General features: G+C 45.0%; 1 pseudogene; it reads left to right on the top strand.

Annotated features, from left to right (window-relative positions):
- Positions 1-7,517, top strand: part of LOC141042877 (inactive LRR receptor-like serine/threonine-protein kinase BIR2) — a 35,557-nt pseudogene extending 28,040 nt beyond the window's left edge.
- Positions 7,518-21,856: the final 14,339 nt, after the last annotated feature.

Below are 21,856 nucleotides of genomic sequence, written 5' to 3'. Positions count from 1 at the left end.
TTGGGGAAGGGGTCCGAAACCAGCCCTATCTCTTGTTTCCCCACACATACGGACTCTAAAAATAGCCTATACTCAAGTATTTCGAAATTACATGGGCCTGGCCCAATAATAAGGTGACGCAGCACCTGAAATAGCCTCTGGACGAAAGTTATGAAGTAGCATCTTCTATATTGCGTCCAAGGCTTCATGCACGCATTATGGTGGCTTCAACGTCCTGAAATCATCACTTGTAACTCCGTTCTTGTCCCCCATGCGCATGCCATCATCTCCATGCTTGTTCTTGCTCCAATGTTCATCCTTCTCAAAGCTAGGCCCTTCATTTGTAAGCAAAACAAATGTATCCAATTTAGGCAGCATCATATTCTCATGAACATTAGAATCGTTACCAAGAAACGAAAGTACCTGGTAATTTAATTGGCGTGCACGAGCTCTAGTAATTGGTCCAGTATGTATAGCAGCAGGGGCTGTGGGTGTAACAATGGTATTGATGTCCTCATCATCCTCCCCTTCTTGAAATGAAGTCGTCCTCGACGGAAGCTCATCTCCCTCACCCAAATAAGGCTTCAAATCTGCAATGTTAAAAGTGGGACTAACCCCAAAATCTGCAGGCAGCTCAAGTTTATATGCATTATCATTTATTTTCTCTAACACCTTAAAAAGACCATCAGCACGTGGCATTAGCTTTGATTTGCGCAAATCAGGAAATCTATCCTTACGCAAATGTAACCAAAGAAGAACTCCAGGTGCAAACACAACATGTTTTCTACCCTAATCTCCAGCAAGTTTATATTTAGCATTCATACGCTCAATGTTTTCCTTAGTTAACTCATGAATTTTTAAGATCAATTCAGCACGTTGTTTAGCATCAAAATTAACCTTCTCCGAAGATGGAAGAGGCAACAAATCAATAGGTGCACGAGGTAGGAAACCATACACAATTTCAAAAGGGCACATCTTAGTAGTAGAATGCAATGAACGATTATAAGCAAACTCAATATGAGGCAAGTATTCTTCCCACATTTTCTTATTATTCTTCAAAACAGCCCTAAGCATAGTAGACAATGTTCTATTGACTACTTCAGTTTGTCCATCAGTTTGGGGGTGACAAGTAGTACTAAAAAGCAGTTTAGTCCCCAACTTAGCCCATAAACATCTCCAAAAGTGGCTAAGAAATTTAGTATCACGATCTGAAACAATAGTATTTGGCACACCATGCAAACGAATAATTTCACGGAAGAACAAATCAGCAACATTAACAGCATCAGCGCTTTTATGACATGGTATAAAGTGTGCCATTTTTGAGAATCTATTCACGACAACAAATATGCTAGCCCTCCCCTTCTTTGTTCGAGGTAAACCTAAAACAAAGTCCATAGATATATCCTCCCAAGGAACACTAGGTACAGGCAAAGGCATATAGAAACCATGAGGATTGAGTCGTGACTTAGCTTTTTGACATGTAGTGCAGCGAGCAACAAAACGCTCAACATCCCGTCTCATCTTTGGCCAAAAGAAATGTGTAGCAAGTACGTCCTCCGTCTTCTTCACGCCAAAGTGTCCCATTAATCCTCCTCCATGCGCCTCCTGCAACAACAAAAGACGAAGAGAGCTAGCTGGAATGCATAGCTTGTTAGCACGGAACACAAATCCATCATTAACGAGAAACTTGTTCTAGGTTCTTCCTTCTTTACAATTTTGCAAAACATCTTTAAAATATGCATCATGCACATATTGATCTTTGATGGTCTCCAAACCAAATATTTTGAAGTCAAGTTGTGACAGCATAGTATAGCGACGAGACAATGCATCAGCAATAACATTTTCTTTATCCTTCTTGTGTTTAATGACATCAGGGAAAGTTTCAATGAATTCAACCCATTTAGCATGTCTACGATTCAGTTTAGCTTGACTTTTAATATGTTTCAAAGATTCATGATCAGAATGTATAACAAATTCTTTGGGCCATAAATAACGTTGCCATGTTTCTAAAGTCCGAACAAGAGCATATAGTTCTTTATCATAAGTAGAATAATTCAGACTAGGCCAACTCAATTTTTCAGAAAAGTATGCAACAGGTTTACCATCTTGTAATAACACACCTCCTAATCCAATTCCACTAGCATCACATTCAAGCTCAAAAGTCTTATTAAAATCAGGAAGTTGGAGTAAAGGAGCATGTGTCAACTTATCTTTCAATACCGTGAAGGCTTCTTCCTGTGCGGTACCCCAAACAAAAGGCACATCCTTCTTTGTAAGCTCGTTGAGAGGTGCAGCAATGGTGCTGAAATCTCTCACAAAATGCCTATAGAAACCAGCGAGTCCAAGGAAACTCCTCACTTGTGTGACCGTTTTGGTCTGCGGCCAACTCTCAATAGCTTCAATCTTGGCTATATCAACTTCAATTCCCTGTGTAGTAACAACATAGCCAAGAAAAGATACTCGGTCGGTGCAAAAGGTGCACTTCCCAAGGTTACCAAACAAACATGCATCACGTAGAGCAATAAAAACATCACGTAAATGTTCCAAATGTTCTTCCAAAGATTTGCTATAAATCAGTATATCATCAAAATAGACTACCACAAATCGTCCAATAAAAGCACGTAAAACTTCATTCATTAGTCTCATGAAAGTACTAGGTGCATTAGTTAACCCAAAAGGCATGACTAACCACTCATATAAACCAAACTTAGTTTTAAATGTTGTTTTCCATTCATCTCCCAGTTTCATACGAATTTGATGGTATCCACTACGCAAATCAACTTTGGAAAATATTTTAGAGCCACTCAATTCATCAAGCATATCATCTAGCCTAGGAATAGGATGACGATAACGAATAGTAATGTTATTAATGCCTCTACAATCAACACACATACGCGATGTACCATCCTTTTTAGGCACAAGTATAATAGGAACAGCACAAGGACTAAGAGATTCGCGTATATAACCTTTGTCGAGCAGCTCCTGTACTTGACGCATAATCTCCTTCGTCTCCTCTGGATTGGTACGGTATGGTGCACGGTTGGGTAGCGATGCACCGGGAATTAAGTCAATTTGATGCTCAATCCCTCGAATAGGTGGTAATCTCGGTGGCACGTCTTGTGGAAAGACGTCAGCGAACTCCTGCAAAATGTTAGTGACAGCAGGGGGCAAAGAGGAAGGCACGTCCTCGAATGAAAATAATGCCTCTTTGCACACAAAAGCATAGCAAACAGATTTTTTGAAATCTAGCTCATCAATATCAGATTTTGTGGCAAGTAAACATGCACTTTTCAATTTAATTTCAGCAACAACACTAGATGGTTTATTATTAGGTTTCATTTGTTGCTCAAATTCTTTTGCCACAATATGATTTTCACTCTTATTTTTCTCCTGTTTTGCTTTATTAGCTCTATTAGTGTCATCTTTCAAAATGGAATCAGGAGTCATAGGAAGCAAAGTAATATTTTTATCCTTATGAACAAGAGTATACTGATTGTTTCTACCATGGTGTATAGAGTTTTTATCAAATTGCCATGGTCTACCAAGTAATAAGGAACATGCTTGCATGGGTACCACATCACAATCAACATAATCAGCATATGTAGAGATACTAAAATGCACACGAACAGTACGTCTTACCTTAACCTTGCCGCTGTTGTTGAACCATTGGATGTAGTAAGGATGTGGATGTGGTCTTGTGGTGAGAGATAGTTTCTCCACCATCTCCATGCTAGCCAAGTTGTTACAGCTCCCTCCATCTATGATGACGCGAACAGAATGTTCCTTCACAACTCCCTTTGTATTGAACAAATTATGCCTCTGATTTTGCTCTGCTTGTTTGACCTGCACACTCAAAACACGTTGAGCAAATAAACATTCATACCTGTCAGCGTCTTCAGGAGCCATGTATTGCGTCTCATTTTCAGAATCATCTCCACCATGTTCTTCACGTGTAATAAGAGCCAAAGTCTCCTCATCATAGTCACTAGCGGACTCATACCCACGATCCTCAGTAGCAATCATTACACGCTGGGATTTGCATTCTCTCGCATAATGTCCTCTTCCCTTACAACGACGATAAATAATATCACTTGTGTGCCCTGTCGATGCCATGGAAGAAGAAGAGCTCTGTGCAGGCCCGGCAGGTGCACTCTTGGCAGATAGTGGTGGTTGTGCCTGCTTTCTTGCATCACGGCTGGAGGTGGAACCTGATGGAGGTGCTGGTGCAGTGGAAGTAGAAGATGCACGCGGTGTCCATGATGAAGGTCGACCTGCAGAAAAGTTAGTTCGCGCCAATGGCTGTCGATCCTGCACTTCACGTTCAGCTTAACAAGCAAGATGGAATAAAGGAGTGATATTATTATAATCCTTATACTCTAGAATGGTCTGAATCTCTTTATTTAATCCACCCATAAAATGTGCAAGCATATCTTCATTCTCCTCAACAATACCACATCTAATCATGCCAGCTTGTAATTCCTGATAATATTCCTCTACAGAATTTTTCCCTTGTCTTAAGCGCTGCAATTTTTGAAGTAATTCACGTTGATAATATGGTGGAACCCAACGAGTACGCATAGCAGTTTTCAAAGCAGCCCAAGTAGCTGGAACAGGATATAATCTACAATGTTCAGACCACCAAACACATGCAAAGCTAGTGAAAGCACAAACAGCAGCAGGAACACGTCTCTCCTCAGGATATTGTAAACATGTAAATCGTTGTTCAGTTTCTAACTCCCAAGTAAGATATATATCAGGAACATATCTACCCTCAAATGGTGGAATATTCAATTTCAGTTTAGGGAGATGGTCATGATCTCGTACCTGAGGTGGTGGTGCCGGCCTACCGTTGCGAATATATACCTGAGGTCGACCTGCTGGTGGTGGTGCTGGTGGCTGCACGTAGTTCTGATTTTGATCAAACTCATCCTCATAATCGCCCGCATAATCGTTATCCTCCTCAGCCGCCGCAGTAGCAGGAGCCAAAGAAGCATCAACAGTATGTGCAGCGGCACCCGAATTTTGACCAGTCTCAATTGGAACGCGCTGTGCTCGTCCCACTTGATTTGGAAGGCGGCGTTGGAGATGTGGTTGTTGTTGTTGTAGAGGTGCGACAGGTGCAGCCGGTGGTGGTTGGGGAAGACGCTTGAGCAATTCATTAAACCTGTTATCCAGCTTTGTCTCAAACGACTTCTCCACGGCATCTATCTTCTCCATAGCCTCTTCAAATCTGTTTAGCACATCTCCCACCTGGCCACTCATCATTTGCTGAAATTTATCATGCAACTCCTTGTTCGTCATGTTCTCCCAATCAGTCTCATCGGCTTGTGATCCTGCCATAGTTAGCAGCAATAGAAACACAAAAGAAGATGAGCCTGCAGACTACTAGGAAGTGGTGGTGACGGTGGTGTGTCACAAAACCTTCAAGCGAATCTCAAATTCTTGCCAGTTCTTACCCAGCAGCAGGTGGTGATCGGCAACCGTTGTAGTCAAAACTCTCAAAGCTTGGATAAAGCGATTACCAGGGAGAGTCAAACGCACAATGTAGATGTATGTGGAGCTGGGAAGGCTTATAATATGGTAGCAAAAAGGGTCAGCAATAATCAATTCAGAGATGCAAAGTTGAATAAACGTTCAACGACGGTACTGTGCTGGTCCTAGGCTAGACCGTGCTAGAGACGCGAGCCTAGAACATTTTCGAGAACCTTTTCACGACAACAAATATGCTATCCCTCCCCTTCTTTGTTCGAGGTAAACCTAAAACAAAGTCCATAGATATATCCTCCCAAGGAACACTAGGTACAGGCAAAGGCATATATAAACCATGAGGATTTAGTCGTGACTTAGCTTTTTGACATGTAGTACAGCGAGCAACAAAACGCTCAACATCACGTCTTATCTCTGGCCAAAAGAAATGTGTAGCAAGTATATCCTCCGTCTTCTTCACGCCAAAGTGTCCCATTAATCCTCCTCCATGCGCCTCCTGCAAAAACAAAAGACGAACAGAGCTAGCTGGAATGCATAGCTTGTTAGCACGAAACACAAATCCATCATTAATGACGAACTTCTTCCACGTTCTTCCTTCTTTACAATTCTGCATTACATCTTTAAAATCAGCATCATGCACATATTGATCATTGATGGTCTCCAAACCAAATATTTTGAAGTCAAGTTGTGAAAGCATAGTATAGCGACGAGACAATGCATCAGCAATAACATTTTCTTTACCCTTCTTGTGTTTAATGACATAAGAGAAAGTCTCAATGAATTCAACCGATTTAGCATGTCTACGATTCAGTTTAGCTTGACTTTTAATATGTTTCAAAGATTCATGATCAGAATGTATAACAAATTCGAGTAAATTGCACAGAAGTACCACAATTGGGGCATTGGAAGCAGATTGGTACCAAGTTTGGTAATTTTTACATGTCAGTACCAAGTCTGGGCCTAGACGTTACAAAAAGGTCTAAATCGCGTATAAACGCGTATTGACAGTGTATCTGACCGGCAGGGCACGCCTGTCAGCTGCTGACGTGGCATTTTTTTTTTGCAGAAACCCCCCGCACCTCCTTCTGCTAGCCCTGGCCCTAGCCCTCACCCTCCCGCCCGCCGCGCCGCAGCCGGCGCCGGGGTCGGCGGCGGAGCCGCAGGAGGACGACGCGCGGTGCCTCAAGGGCGTCAAGGCCGACCTCAGGGACCCCGAGGGCCGCCTCACCTCCTGGACCAGCAACACCTCGGCGGGCGCCGTCTGCGACTTCTCCGGCATCTCCTGCTAGAACCCGCAGGAGTCGCGCATCCTCGCCGTCTCCCTCTCCGGCTTCGGCCTCCAGGGCAAAATCCCCCCCGCGCTCCAGTACTGCCGCTCCGCCAACACGCTCGACCTCTCCTCCAACGCGCTCGAGGGCCAGATACCCCCCGCGCTCTGCGACTAGATCCCCTTCGTCGTCAACCTCGACCTCTCCGGCAACCGCCTCACCGGTCCGCTCCCCTCCGAGCTCGCCAACTGCCGCTTCCTCAACTCGCTCAAGCTCAGCGACAACGCCTTCTCCGGCCAGATCCCCGCCTCCCTCGCGCGCCTCGACCGCCTCAAGGCGCTCGACCTCTCCGGGAACCGCCTCGAGGGCCAGATCCCGTCCCAGCTCGGTTCTGCCTTCTCCAAGGACTCCTTCTCCGGGAACTCGGGCCTCTGCGGCCACCCCGTGTCCTCGCGCTGCGGCAGCGGCCTTGGGGGCATCCGCCTCGGCATCGTTATTGCTGCCGGGGTCTTCGGCGCCGCCGCTTCGCTGCTCCTCGCCTTCTTCTTCTGGCGATGCACCGGGAAGGGCAAGGCTGGCCGCCGCCGCCAGGGCCGCGGAGGAACCGAGTCGGAGGTCACTGCGACTTATCCAGATCGGGCGCCACCGCGCGTGAGGACGAAGGAGGTGCGGGGGGTTTCTGCAAAAAAAATGCCACGTCAGCAGCTGACAGGCGGGCCCTGCCGGTCAGATACACTGTCAATACGCGTTTATACACGATTTAGACCTTTTTGTAACGTCTAGCCCCAGACTTGGTACTGACATGTAAAAATTACCAAACTTGGTACCAATCTGCTTCCAATGCCCCAATTGTGGTACTTCTGTGCAATTTACTCAACAAATTCTTTGGGCCATAAATAATGTTGCCATGTTTCGTAAGTCCGAACAAGAGCATATAATTCTTTATCATAACTAGAATAATTCAGACTAGGCCCACTCAATTTTTCAGAAAAGTATGCAACAGGTTTGCCATCTTGTAATAACACACCTCCCTATCCAATTCCACTAGCATCACATTCAAGCTCAAAAGTCTTATTAAAATCAGGAAGTTGGAGTAAAGGAGCATGTGTCAACTTATCTTTCAATACCGTGAAGGCTTCTTCCTGTGCGGTACCCCAAACAAAAGGCACATCCTTCTTTGTAACCTCATTGAGAGGTGCAGCAATGGTGCTGAAATCTCTCACAAAACGCCTATAGAATCCAGCGAGGCCAAGAAAACTCCTCACTTGTGTGACCGTTTTGGGCTGCGGCCAACTCTCAATAGCTTCAATCTTGGCTTTACCAACTTCAATTCCCTGTGGAGTAACAACATAGCCAAGAAAAGATACTCGGACGATGCAGAAGGTGCACTTCCCAAGGTGACCAAACAAACATGCATCACGTAGAGCAATAAAAACAGCATGTAAATGTTCCAAATGTTCCTCCAAAGATCTGCTATAAATCAGTATATCATCAAAATAGACTACCACAAATCGTCCAATGAAAGCACGTAAAACTTTGTTCATTAGTCTCATGAAAGTACTAGGTGCATTAGTTAACCCAAAAGGCATGACTAACCACTCATATAAAGCAAACTTAGTTTTAAATGCCGTTTTCCATTCATCTCCCAATTTCATACGAATTTGATGGTATCCACTACGCAAATCAACTTTGGAGAAAATTGTAGAGCCACTCAATTCATCAAGCATATCATCTAGCCTAGGAACAGGATGACGATAACGAATAGTAATATTATTAATGCCTCTGCAATCAACACACATACGTGACGTACCATCCTTTTTAGGCACTACTATAATAGGAACTGCACAAGGACTAAGAGATTCGCGTATGTAACCTTTGTCGAGCAGCTCCTGTACTTGACGCATAATCTCTTTCGTCTCCTCTGGATTGGTACGGTATGGTGCACGGTTGGGTAGCAATGCACCGGGAATTAAGTCAATTTGATGCTCAATCCCTCGAATAGGTGGTAATCCCGGTAGCACGTCTTGTGGGAAGACGTCAGCGAACTCCTGCAAAATGTTAGTGACAGCAGGGGGCAAAGAGGAAGGCACGTCCTCGAATGAAACTAATGCCTCTTTGCACAAAAAAGCATAGCATACAGATTTGCTGAAATCTAGCTCATCTATATCAGATTTTGTGGCAAGTAAACATGCACTTTTCAATTTAATTTCAGAAGCAACACTAGATGGTTTATTATTAGGTTTCATTTGTTGCTCAAATTCTTTTGCCACAATCTGATTCACTCTTATTTTTCTCCTGTTTTGCTTTATTAGCTCTATTAATATCATCTTTCAAAATGGATTCAGGAGATATAGGAAGCAAAGTAATATGGCTATCCTTATGAACAAGATGTACTTATTATTTCTACCATGGTGTACAGAATTTTTATTAAATTGCCATGGTTTACCAAGTAATAAGGAACATGCTTGCATGGGTACCACATCACAATCAACATAATCAGCATATGTAGAGATACTGAAATGCACACGAAAAGTACGTGTTACCTTAACCTTGCCGCTGTTGTTGAACCATTGGATGTAGTAAGGATGTGGATGTAGTCTTGTGGTGAGAGATAGCTTCTCCACCATCTCCATGCTAGCCAAGTTGTTGCAGCTCCCTCCATCTATGATGACGCGAATAGAACGTTTCTTCACAACTCCCTTTGTATGGAACAAATTATGCCTCTGATTTTGCTCAGCTTGTATAACCTGCACACTCAAAACACGTTGAGCAACTAACCATTCATACCTGTCAGCATCTTCAGCAGCCATGTATTGCGTCACATGATCAGAATCATCTCCACCGTGTTCTTCATGTGTAATAAGAGCCAAAGTCTCCTCATCATAGTCACTAGCGGACTCATACTCAGTAGCAATCATCACACGCTGAGATTTGCATTCTCTCGCAAAATGTCCTCTTCCCTTACAACGACGACAAATAATATCACTTGTGTGCCCTATTGACGCCATGGAAGAAGAAGAGCTCGGTGCACGCCCGGCAGGTGTGCTCTTGGCAGATAGTGGTGGTTGTGCCTGCTTTCTTGTATCACGGTTGGAGGTGGCACCTGAAGGAGGTGATGGTGCAGTGGAAGTAGATGATGCACGTGGTGTCCATGATGAAGGTCGACCTGCAGAAAAGTTAGTTCGCGCCAATGCCTGTCGATCCTGCCTGGACAGATAATGGTGGTTGTGCCTGCTTCCTTGTATCACGGCTGGAGGTAACAGCTGATGGAGGTGTCAGTGCAGTAGAATGTGTGGAAGTAGAGGATGCACACAGTGTCCATGATGAAGGTCGACCTGCAGAAAAGTTAGTCTGCGCCAATACCTATCGATCCTGCACTTCACGTTCAGCTTTACAAGCAAGATGGAATAAAGGAGTGATGTTATTATACTCCTTATACTCTAGAATGGTCTGAATCTCTCTATTTAATCCACCCATAAAACGTGCAAGCATAGCTTCATTCTCCTCAACAATACCACATCTAATCATGCCAGTTTGCAATTCCTGATAATATTCTTCTACAGAATTTTTTCCTTGTCTACAATATGGATAATATGGTGGAACCCAACAAGTACGCATAGCAGTTTTCAAAGCAGCCCAACTAGCTGGAATAGGATACAATCTACAATGTTCAGGCTACCAAACACATGCAAAACTAGTGAAAGCACAAACAGCAGCAGGAACACGTCTCTCCTCAGGATATTTGATGAGGACATCAATACCATTGTTACACCCACAGCCCCTGCTGCTATACATACTGGACCAATTACTAGAGCTCGTGCACGCCAATTAAATTACCAGGTACTTTCGTTTCTTGGTAATGATTCTAATGTTCATGAGAATATGATGCTGCCTAAATTGGATACATTTGTTTTGCTTACAAATGAAGGGCCTAGCTTTGAGAAGGATGAACATTGGAGCAAGAACAAGCACGGGGATGATGGCATGCGCATGGGGAACAAGAACAGAGTTACAAGTGATGATTTCAGGACGTTGAAGCCACCATAATGCGTGCATGAAGCCTTGGACGAAATATACAAGATGCTACTTCATAACTTTCGTCCAGAGGCTATTCTATGTGCTGCGTCACCTTATTATTGGGCCAGCCCATGTAATTTCGAAATACTTGAGTATAGGCTGTTTTTAGAGTCCGTATGTGTGGGGAAACAAGAGATAGGGTTGGTTTCGGACCCCTTCCCCAAGGGCCACGAAATTCCCCCCTCTTCCTCCATATATACAGCCCTTAGGGCGTCGTTTAGTCTTTGGGTTTTGTTTAGATTAAAAGTTCGCCATAGCTGCAACTTCGCGTACTTCGTTTGTGTTCAACGACCAGACAAAGGCGTCACAGAACCCCACCTTGATCAATAAAGCTTTCATCTTATATTCCCAATATCCAGATTGCAATCTCAGTTTCTTGCTTGTTCTTCGTTTGCTCGCAGGAAACAGACCCTCGTGGTCAGGTTGATCGTGCTCCGGCGTGGTCAATAACCTCTCGGAGTTGGTTTAGCGATTGCTAAGGCGCGACATCATCGCACGTTCGTAGTCGGATCGTTAAAGTCGACTTCCACCAAAGCGATATCCATCATCTTATCGAAAGACGGGACACCTTTGCCTCTATCAAGTGGTATCAGATTTCCAGGTTGCTCGGTGAGATTTTACAATTTTTCGTAGTTTAGATCGAGTCTGTTCTTCATACCTACAGTCCACGAAAAAGCCACAAAAAAAAATTAGGGTTAGTTCATCATATCCGAACCAATCTGAGCCTTTGCATAATCTTTTTAGGGTTTTTGCTTTGTTGAATTTGCGGTTGCATCGTCGTGTCAAGTTGCTGGTCTTAGAGTCTAGTCTTTTAGAGTTTCGAGTTCTGGTCATAAGTTGTCACGCCGCCGCCGCCCCATCATCATCGCCTTGCCATCTACCACCATTGCTTATCCGCCACCGCTCTGAATCCGTATCCATATACCACCACCAATCCGTATCCAAATACCACCACCGATCCGTATCCATATACCACCACCGCTACCATATACCACCACCGCTGCCATATCCTACCACCATATATCCACCACCAATCCGAGTTCTTTTCATATTCGGTTTGTTTTAGAGATCCATCTATTTTCCGTTTCGTGTTTCCTTGCCTGAGTAGGTCTCGGAAAAAAAAATCTAGAGACCCCCGGGCAGTTTTTAGGCCAAAATTTCGGCGACCAAAAATATTTTTTCCCTATCCTATTTTTAGGTCCCGGGGAGTGTTTTGAGTCACATGCCATCATAGTGATTTTTTGTCGCACTTTTTCGTCGTCGCTGCCCTGATTTCCGAAAAAAATAGTCAATTTTTTTTTTGTGCCTATCCTGTCAGTTTGACCTGGGAAGAGTTTTGAGACACTCGTCATTATAGTGTTTTTCCGAAAAAAAAGAGGAGCGCAAAAAAAAGAGCGCGAAAAAAAAGAGCAAAAAAAATTCCGGAGTGTGCTTTTCCCTTGTTTACGTGCAGCGCCGTGATTTTGTTAGTGTTCTAGGCTCGCGTCTCTAGCACGGTCTAGCCTAGGACCAGCACAGTACCGTCGTTAAGCGTTTATTCAACTTTGCATCTCTGAATTGATTATTGTTGACCATTTTTGCTACCATATTATAAGCCTTCCCAGCTCCACATACATCTACATCGTGCGTTTGACTCTCCCTGGTAATCGCTCTATCCAAGCTTTGAGAGTTTTGACTACAACGGTTACCGATCACCACCTGCTGCTGGGTAAGAACTGGTAAGAATTTGAGATTCGCTTGAAGGATTTGTGACACACCACCATCACCACCACTTCCTAGTAGTCTGTAGGATCATATTCTTTTGTGTTTCTATTGCTGCTAACCATGCCAGGACCACAAGCCGCTAAGACTGATTGGGAGAACATGACGAACAAGGAGTTGCATGATAAATTTCAGCAAATGATGAGTGGCCAGGTGGGAGTGTGCTAAACAGATTTGAAGAGGCTATGGAGAAGATAGATGCCGTGGAGAAGTCGTTCGAGACAAAGCTGGATAACAAGTTTACTGAATTACTTAAGCGTCTTCCCCAACCACCACCGGCTGCATATGTCGCACCTCTACAACAACAACAACCACATCTCCAACGCCGCCTTCCAAATCAAGTAGGACGAGCACAGCGCATTCCAATTGAGACTGGTCAAAATTCGGGTGCCGCTGCACCTACTGTTGATGCTTCTTTGGCTCCTGCTCCTGCGGCGGCTGAGGAGGATGACGATTATGCGGGCGATTATGAGGATGAGGTTGATCAAAATCAGAACTACGTGCAGCCACCAGCACCACCACCAGCAGGTCGACCTCAGGTATATATTCGCAACGGTAGGCCAGCACCACCACCTCAGGTACGAGATCATGACCATCTCCCTAAACTGAAATTGAATATTCCACCATTTGAGGGTAGATACATTCCTGATATATATCTTACTTGGGAGTTAGAAACTGAACAACGATTTACATGTTTACAATATCCTGAGGAGAGACGTGTTCCTGCTGCTGTTTGTGCTTTCACTAGCTTTGCATGTGTTTGGTGGTCTGAACATTGTAGATTATATCCTGTTCCAGCTACTTGGGCTGCTTTGAAAACTGCTATGCGTACTCGTTGGGTTCCACCATATTATCAACGTGAATTACTTCAAAAATTGCAGCTCTTAAGACAAGGGAAAAATTCTGTAGAAGAATATTATCAGGAATTACAAACTGGCATGATTAGACGTGGTATTGTTGAGGAGAATGAAGCTATGCTTGCACGTTTTATGGGTGGATTAGATAAAGAGATTCAGACCATTCTAGAGTATAAGGATTATAATAATATCACTCGTTTATTCCATCTTGCTTGTAAAGCTGAACGTGAAGTGCAGGATCGACAGGCATTGGCGCGAACTAACTTTTCTGCAGGTCGACCTTCATCATGGACACCACGTGCATCCTCTACTTCCACTTCACCATCACCTCCATCAGGTGCCACCTCCAGCCGTGATACAAGAAAGCAGGCACAACCACCACTCTCTGCCAAGAGCGCACCTGCCGGGCCTGCGCAGAGCTCTTCTTCTTCCATGGCGTCAACAGGGCACACAAGTGATATTATTTGTCGTCGTTGTAAGGGAAGAGGACATTTTGCGAGAGAATGCAAATCTCAACGTGTGATGATTGCTACTGAGGATGGTGGGTATGAGTCCGCTAGTGACTATGATGAGGAGACTTTGGCCATTATTACCCGTGAAGAACATGGTGGAGATGATTCTGAAAATGAGACGCAATACATGGCTCCTGAAGACGCTGACAGGTATGAATGTTTAGTTGCTCAACGTGTTTTGAGTGTGCAGGTCACACAAGCAGAGCAAAATCAGAGGCATAATTTGTTCCATACAAAGGGAGTTGTGAAGGAACGTTCTGTTCGCGTCATCATAGATGGAGGGAGCTGTAACAACTTGGCTAGCATGGAGATGGTGGAGAAGCTATCTCTCACCACAAGACCACATCCACATCCTTACTACATCCAATGGTTCAACAACAGCGGCAAGGTTAAGGTAACACGTACTGTTCGTGTGCATTTTAGTATCTCTACATATGCTGATTATGTTGATTGTGATGTGGTACCCATGCAAGCATGTTCCTTATTACTAGGTAGACCATGGCAATTTGATAAAAATTCTGTACACCATGGTAGAAACAATCAGTATACTCTTGTTCATAAGGATAAAAATATTACTTTGCTTCCTATGACTCCTGATTCCATTTTGAAAGATGACATTAATAGAGCTAATAAAGCAAAACAGGAGAAAAATTAGAGTGAAAATCAGATTGTGGCAAAGGAATTTGAGCAACAAATGAAACCTAATAATAAACCATCTAGTGTTGTTTCTGAAATTAAATTGAAAAGTGCATGTTTACTTGCCACAAAATCTGATATTGATGAGCTAGATTTCAGCAAATCTGTTTGCTATGCTTTTGTGTGCAAAGAGGCATTATTTTCATTCGAGGACGTACCTTCCTCTTTGCCCCCTGCTGTCACTAACATTTTGCGGGAGTTCGCTGACGTCTTTCCACAAGACGTGCCACCGGGATTACCACCTATTCGAGGGATTGAGCATCAAATTGACTTAATTCCCGGTGCATCGCTACCCAACCGTGCACCATACCGTACCAATCCATAGGAGACGAAGGAGATTATGCGTCAAGTACAGGAGCTGCTCGACAAAGGTTATATACGCGAATCTCTTAGTCCTTGTGCTGTTCCTATTATACTAGTGCCTAAAATGGATGGTACGTCGCGTATGTGTGTTGATTGTAGAGGCATTAATAATATTACTATTCATTATCGTCATCCTATTCCTAGGCTAGATGATATGCTTGATGAATTGAGTGGCTCTACAATATTCTCCAAAGTTGATTTACGTAGTGGATACCATCAAATTCGTATGAAATTGGGAGATGAATGGAAAACTGCATTTAAAACTAAGTTTGGTTTATATGAGTGGTTAGTCATGCCTTTTGGGTTAACTAATGCACCTAGTACTTTCATGAGACTAATGAACGAAGTTTTACGTGCTTTCATTGGACGATTTGTGGTAGTCTATTTTGATGATATACTGATTTATAGCAAATCTTTGGAAGAACATTTGGAACATTTGCGTGCTGTTTTTATTGCTCTACGTGATGCACGTTTGTTTGGTAACCTTGGGAAGTGCACCTTTTGCACCGACCGAGTATCTTTTCTTGGCTATGTTGTTACTCCACAGGGAATTGAAGTTGATAAAGCCAAGATTGAAGCTATTGAGAGTTGGCCGCAGCCCAAAACAGTCACACAAGTGCGGAGTTTTCTTGGACTCGCTGGTTTCTATAGGCGTTTTGTGAGAGATTTTAGCACCATTGCTGCACCTCTCAACGAGCTTACAAAGAAGGATGTGCCTTTTGTTTGGGGTACCGCACAGGAAGAAGCCTTCACGGTATTGAAAGATAAGTTGACACATGCTCCTTTACTCCAACTTCCTGATTTTAATAAGACTTTTGAGCTTGAATGTGATGCCAGTGGAATTGGATTAGGAGGTGTGTTATTACAAGATGGCAAACCTGTTGCCTACTTTTCTGAAAAATTGAGTGGGCCTAGTCTGAATTATTCTACTTATGATAAAGAACTATATGCTCTTGTTCGGACTTTAGAAACATGGCAACATTATTTATGGCCCAAAGAATTTGTTATACATTCTGATCATGAATCTTTGAAACATCAATACCATTGTTATACCCACAGCCCCTGCTGCTATACATACTGGACCAATTACTAGAGCTCGCGCACGCCAATTAAATTACCAGGTACTTTCGTTTCTTGGTAATGATTGTAATGTTCATGAGAATATGATGCTGCCTAAATTGGATACATTTGTTTTGCTTACAAATGAAGGGCCTAGCTTTGAGAAGGATGAACATTGGAGCAAGAACAAGCATGGAGATGATGGCATGCGCATGGGGAACAAGAACGGAGTTACAAGTGGTGATTTCAGGACGTTGAAGCCACCATAATGCGTGCATGAAGCCTTGGACGAAATATACAAGATGCTACTTCATAACTTCCGTCCAGAGGCTATTCTAGGTGCTGCGTCACCTTATTATTGGGCCAGGCCCATGTAATTTCGAAATACTTGAGTATAGGCTGTTTTTAGAGTCCGTATTTGTGGGGAAACAAGAGATAGGGTTGGTTTCGGACCCCTTCCCCAAGGGCCACGAAATTCCCCCCTCTTCCTCCATATATACAGCCCTTAGGGTGTCGTTTAGACTTTGGGTTTTGTTTAGATTAAAAGTTTGCCATAGCTGCAACTTCGCGTACTTCGTTTGTGTTCAACGACCAGACAAAGGCGTCACAGAACCCCACCTTGATCAATAAAGCTTTCATCTTATATTCGCAATATCCAGATTGCAATCTCAGTTTCTTGCTTGTTCTTCGTTTGCTCGCAGGAAACAGACCCTCGTGGTCAGGTTGATCGTGCTCCGGCGTGGTCAATAACCTCTCGGAGTTGGTTTAGCGATTGCTAAGGCGCGACGTCATCGCACGTTCGTAGTCGGATCGTCAAAGTCGACTTCCACCAAAGCGATATCCATCATCTCATCCAAAGACGGGACACCTTTGCCTCTATCACCATGGCCGTCCAAGAAGGAGGTGGCACACGGTCATCGGAAGGACATCACACTCCAAAGTGTCTTCATAGGCGCCGATCTTGAAAGAGACTTGCACTCTATGCTCGACTTGGATGGTGCCGGTGTCGCTTAGCCATTGAACCTTGTAGGGGTGAGGGTGCTTCATCTTGACCAATTGGAGTTTGGAGCATAGTTCTTCACTTGCTAAGTTATGGCAACTCCCTCCATCGCTGATGACCTTGACGGACCGTCCATTGATGCCGGCCTTTGTGTGGAAGATATGGCATCTTTGATCTTCATCTTGTTGATGTTGAAGAGTCAAGACCTTGGAGACAACAAGAGCGGGACTTGAGTCTTCGTCACAAAAGATGTGATCATCTTCTTCTTCATTGTTCACTTGTCGGTGCATGGCCACTTGCTCAAGGGCTTCCATTTCTCCTTCACTCATGGAGTCATAGGTTCCGTCGTCGTTGAGGATCATGGTGCGCTTGTTTGTGCACTCGAAGGACTTGTGGCCTCGGCCTCCGCATGTGAAACATTTGATGGAACTTGTCTTTATGGTCTCATCGGTTGGAGTAGATGATGATGAAGCTTTCGGCTTGAAGTTGCTTGTAGTAGGAGGACGACTTGAGCTTGTCGAAGCTTTCTTGTAACTTGACTTGTCGCCGTTGCTTGTAGTGGGAGTCGTCGAAACTTGGTTGTTGGAGAGGCCATAGGACTTGGACATTGGCTCATCATCTTCTTTGGCATTGGCTCGTATCATGGCAATCTCCATTTCCTTGTAGTATTCTTCAACGCTCTTGGTTCCTTGCTTGAGTTGTTGGAGTTTCTTGAAGAGGTCGCGATTGTAGTAGTTTGGCACGAATCATGCTCTCATGACATCCTTCATTTGTGCCCAAGTGGTGATGGGTGGTCCACCTCTTGCTGCTTGGCGCTCAATGACTTGTTCCCACCAAATGAGGACGTAGTCTTGGAATTCGAGGGATGCCATTGCGATCTTCTTCTCTTCTTCGTAGTTGTGCAAGCGGAATATTTTGTCAACCTTCAATGCCCATGATATGTATTCTTCGGGGTCATTGCTTCCGGTAAACTTGGGCATGGTGAACTTTAGCTTGCCATATCGTTGCTCTTCATTGTGTTGGGGTCGGGGATGATGACGCCCATGTCGGTGAGGATTGACAATCTCATGTTGCTCTTGGCGAGGAGGGTTGTCTTCCTCATGTTGCTCTTGGCGAGGAGGGGGTCCATTGTCTTGCTGCTCTCGATGGACTTGACGTCCTTGTCTCGATTGAGTAGGAGCTTGTCTATCTTGATGAGGAGCTTGTCGATCTTGACGAGGAGCTTGTCGATGCATACGTGCTTGGTAAATCCTTTCTTGAGCTTTGTCGCGAAGTGCTTCTTGATGTAGTCGAGCTTGTCGGCCTCGATTGGCTACGGCACGACTTGAATCTTGAAGGGCACGTTGCGCCTCAAGTGCTTGAGCTTCACGTAGTTGTTGTTCTTGACGTTGCGCCTCGGCGCCTTGTGCATCTTGATGTTGTCGCGCTCGCTCCTCTTGTTCTTGTTGTCGTTGGCGTTGCCGTTCTTGTGCTTGTGCAAAAGCTGCTTGGTTTTGACGATGTCGATGTTCTTGAGAGTCGGTGTCGTGTAGAGGATTGCTGTTAGCTTGACGGTCTTGACGCGCGGCACGACGAAGAGTGTTCGATGTCGGTGTACTTGAACCGGAGAGGGTGTCGTCGGAGTGTCGACTTGAGCAGCTCCGTCTTGAAGGGGCGAAGTTATAGAAGAGCGGACCATCATGGTTCGGATATCTTCTTTGAGGGAACTCATGGATGTGTCGAAGTAGTCTCTTGTACGTTGCCCGGATTGTCGTAGGTCGGTGGCGAGATTGTCGATGCGGTCGCCCAAAGCAAGTTGTTCTTGATGCAAAGCCCGATGTGCACCAAATAGTTGAGTCTTGGTGACGTAGGATGACATGTCGTCGTCTTGCTCCAAGAAGAGTGGGTTGGTAGAAGTACTTGGCCTATCCATCATTCCAACAAAGATATGTGAGTGGGAGAAAGAGAAGAACCAATACCAAATGTACCTTGACCGATGTTGAAAATGGATCCAAGATCACTCCAATGTGTAGCAAAGAAATAGCACAATTGGTACCAATTCTTGTCGGTTCTCACACCTACACAAGTAAAAGCTTATGGTGGGGCTTGGTTAGTGATGCGGAGCATCCGACGATTATCCCCATGTACACTCGAGCCTACGCCATTGGACCTAAGGTGAACTCGCTCCTTTCCGAATCTTCCCTTTCCGCATGCAAGACATGGATGCTACTTCAAGCGCGGACCTTGTTCATACTCAGGTACACCCGAGGAGACCATGGAGAACCCAAGGACCAAGGCCAAGCGTGCGCGGAAGCAAAGGAAGGAGAAGGAAGAAGAGACAGCTGCTACAGGCCCCGGACATCCGGACCAGCCCAGACATCCGGCCCGACCCCCGAAAATCCGGCGCCCATCACAGAAGACACCCGAAGCTGAACCAAGTCAGCCCGGACATCCGGCCCCCAGGCCCGGACATCCGGCCCGTCGCGAGCCGCCGGACATCCGGCCCAGCTCCCGGAAATCCGGCGCCCCATCACAGAAGCTGGACCCTGCCAGCCCGGGCATCCGGCCCCAGCGCCCGGACATCCGGCGTCTCGGGAAGGCCCGGACATCTGGCCCGTCGCCCGGACATCCGGCCCCCTTTGCCTGCGTGCAGCGCATCTGGGCCGAGGCCCATGTACCCCTTCGTCCCTTAGACTATATATACTCCCCCACCTCCTCCTAGTTAGGGTTAGCATTGGTTTAGCTCATTTGTGAGATAGAGCATTGCTCATCCATTACGGATCTACTCCACGAGAGAGACCGCGGCCCCTCTACGGAGAAGATCCCCTTGGATTCAAGACCTCCTCACGGAGAAGACCCCCATCAAGACCTCCTCACGGAGAAGAACCGGTTACCCTTTGTATCGTCCTTTGTTGATCGTGGATCGTGTATTTCCCTTTGTGTTCTTGGATCTAGCGCATGTGTAATCGAATCTTGTTGGTTTGAGTGATTCTCTTGTGTTTCCCCTCGTGTTTCCCCTCGTGTTCTTCGTGTTCTTAGTTGGGATCCGCTCCTTTCGTGAAAGATCGGCCATCTAGGGTTCCACCCTACATCATCTTGGTATCATGAGCCACGTTGATCACGATTTCGGAGCCTCCCCGTTGTGTTTTCTAACCTAGTTTTGTTGATTTCTTCCCCAATTTCGAAAATCCCCACAAAAATAGCCCCAATTTTTTTTTGTGATTTGTTGGTGTGATGAAGTTTTGTTGGATTTGATCCGCGGATTTCGTGTGTTGCAGGTAGATCTAGCTTTTCCCCATCTTTTCCCCAATTTCCATCCACAAAATCTTCCAAATTTTGCCCCGGATTTGACCTCTCCACGCGGTGTTCATCCACGGATCCCGAGCCCGGACATCCGGCCCGACCAGCCCGGACATCCGGCCCGGCTCAGACATCCGGCCATCAGCCCGGACATCCGGCCCCTGACAGCATCAACTCCATCCTCCACTCCGTTTACCGCCTAACTTTCGTCCAATTTTGTTCCGGAGCCCACATACACCACCATTTCCGCATAGCACCACCATAGCTTTTCCCGCATAACCACCACCGACTTCCGCAACCTAACCAATTTTGTTCCCCTTTGCATTTGTGGTTGTTTGTGTTGTGAGTTGTGTCTCCTAAGGTGTTTGGCTACTTAGGGACGGTTGCTTCTTCATCAACCACCACCACCACTATAACTTTCGTATAGGGTTACCCACCATACACTTCCACCACTCCATATAACCCAATTTTATTTGTGTTGTGAGTTGTGTCTCCTAAGGTGTTTCGGCTACTTAGGGACGTGCTTCCACCTCCGACACCGTGTATAGTATACCACCACCTTACCCTCGACTTCCGCATTGCGTCTCAAAACCCATCATTGCATTTCCACAATCCCATTGAGCTTCCGCAAAACCACCATCGCTTACACTACCACCGTTTGACTTTTGTCCTTGAGATTTTGAGTTGTGGTTTTTTCGTTTCCTAAGGTGTTTCGGCTACTTAGGGACGAGTCTCCTTCATCTTGGTATCTACATCAAGAACACCGCCACTCATCATCGCCAAGGACGGTAACCTCGACGACACCATTATATATTCCCCTTGCAATTGCATTGTTAACCCCTAGCCCATTTTGCGTCACTTGCCTATCGAGACTAGCCATTTGAGTATTGCCGGCAACGTTACTTGTGCACATTAGTGATCCACACAATATACATTGCATACATACCATATCATCTTGGTATCATATCATCCCGTGTGCCTCAAGTTTGTTCCCGCATATACACAATTGCTATCTTGGTTTGTGCATTTTGCAAAGTGGCCGTACAAAAAAAAGAATAAGCTTTTAAGCAAAAGAGAAGAGCAAACAAGCTTGTAAGCAAGTGCCATAGCATCATACAACATTGCATATAAGATTGTCATCTCCGATCATCTTGGATCAACTTGTGAGAAACACCGGGAAACATACATACATAGCATACTTGGGATAGAAGTGTATCCATTTTGCATATCATAGGTTGTGCACAAGTGTCATATCCGCCTATTGAGCAATCGTGCTAGCGTCTCTCTTGAGTTGTGCAACACGAGCGTTTTCCGTGGACTCCACATTTTGTGCTCATTCCTTGGTTGCACGACCCCATTTATCTATCCGTGTGTGTGTTTCCGTGTGCCATTCTTTGCTATTGGTCTACTTGTTTCACTTGCGAATTTGTGAATCTTTTTCAACATTATTGACTCTTGCTAACATTTTGCATCAAATTTTTCTTGTGCCACTATCCTCACCGAGCTCCACTATAAGCC

The sequence above is a fragment of the Aegilops tauschii genome, chromosome 3 (genome assembly GCF_002575655.3).
Source record: "Aegilops tauschii subsp. strangulata cultivar AL8/78 chromosome 3, Aet v6.0, whole genome shotgun sequence".
Taxonomy (NCBI): domain Eukaryota; kingdom Viridiplantae; phylum Streptophyta; class Magnoliopsida; order Poales; family Poaceae; genus Aegilops; species Aegilops tauschii.
This window is presented reverse-complemented; position numbering and strand designations above follow the sequence as displayed.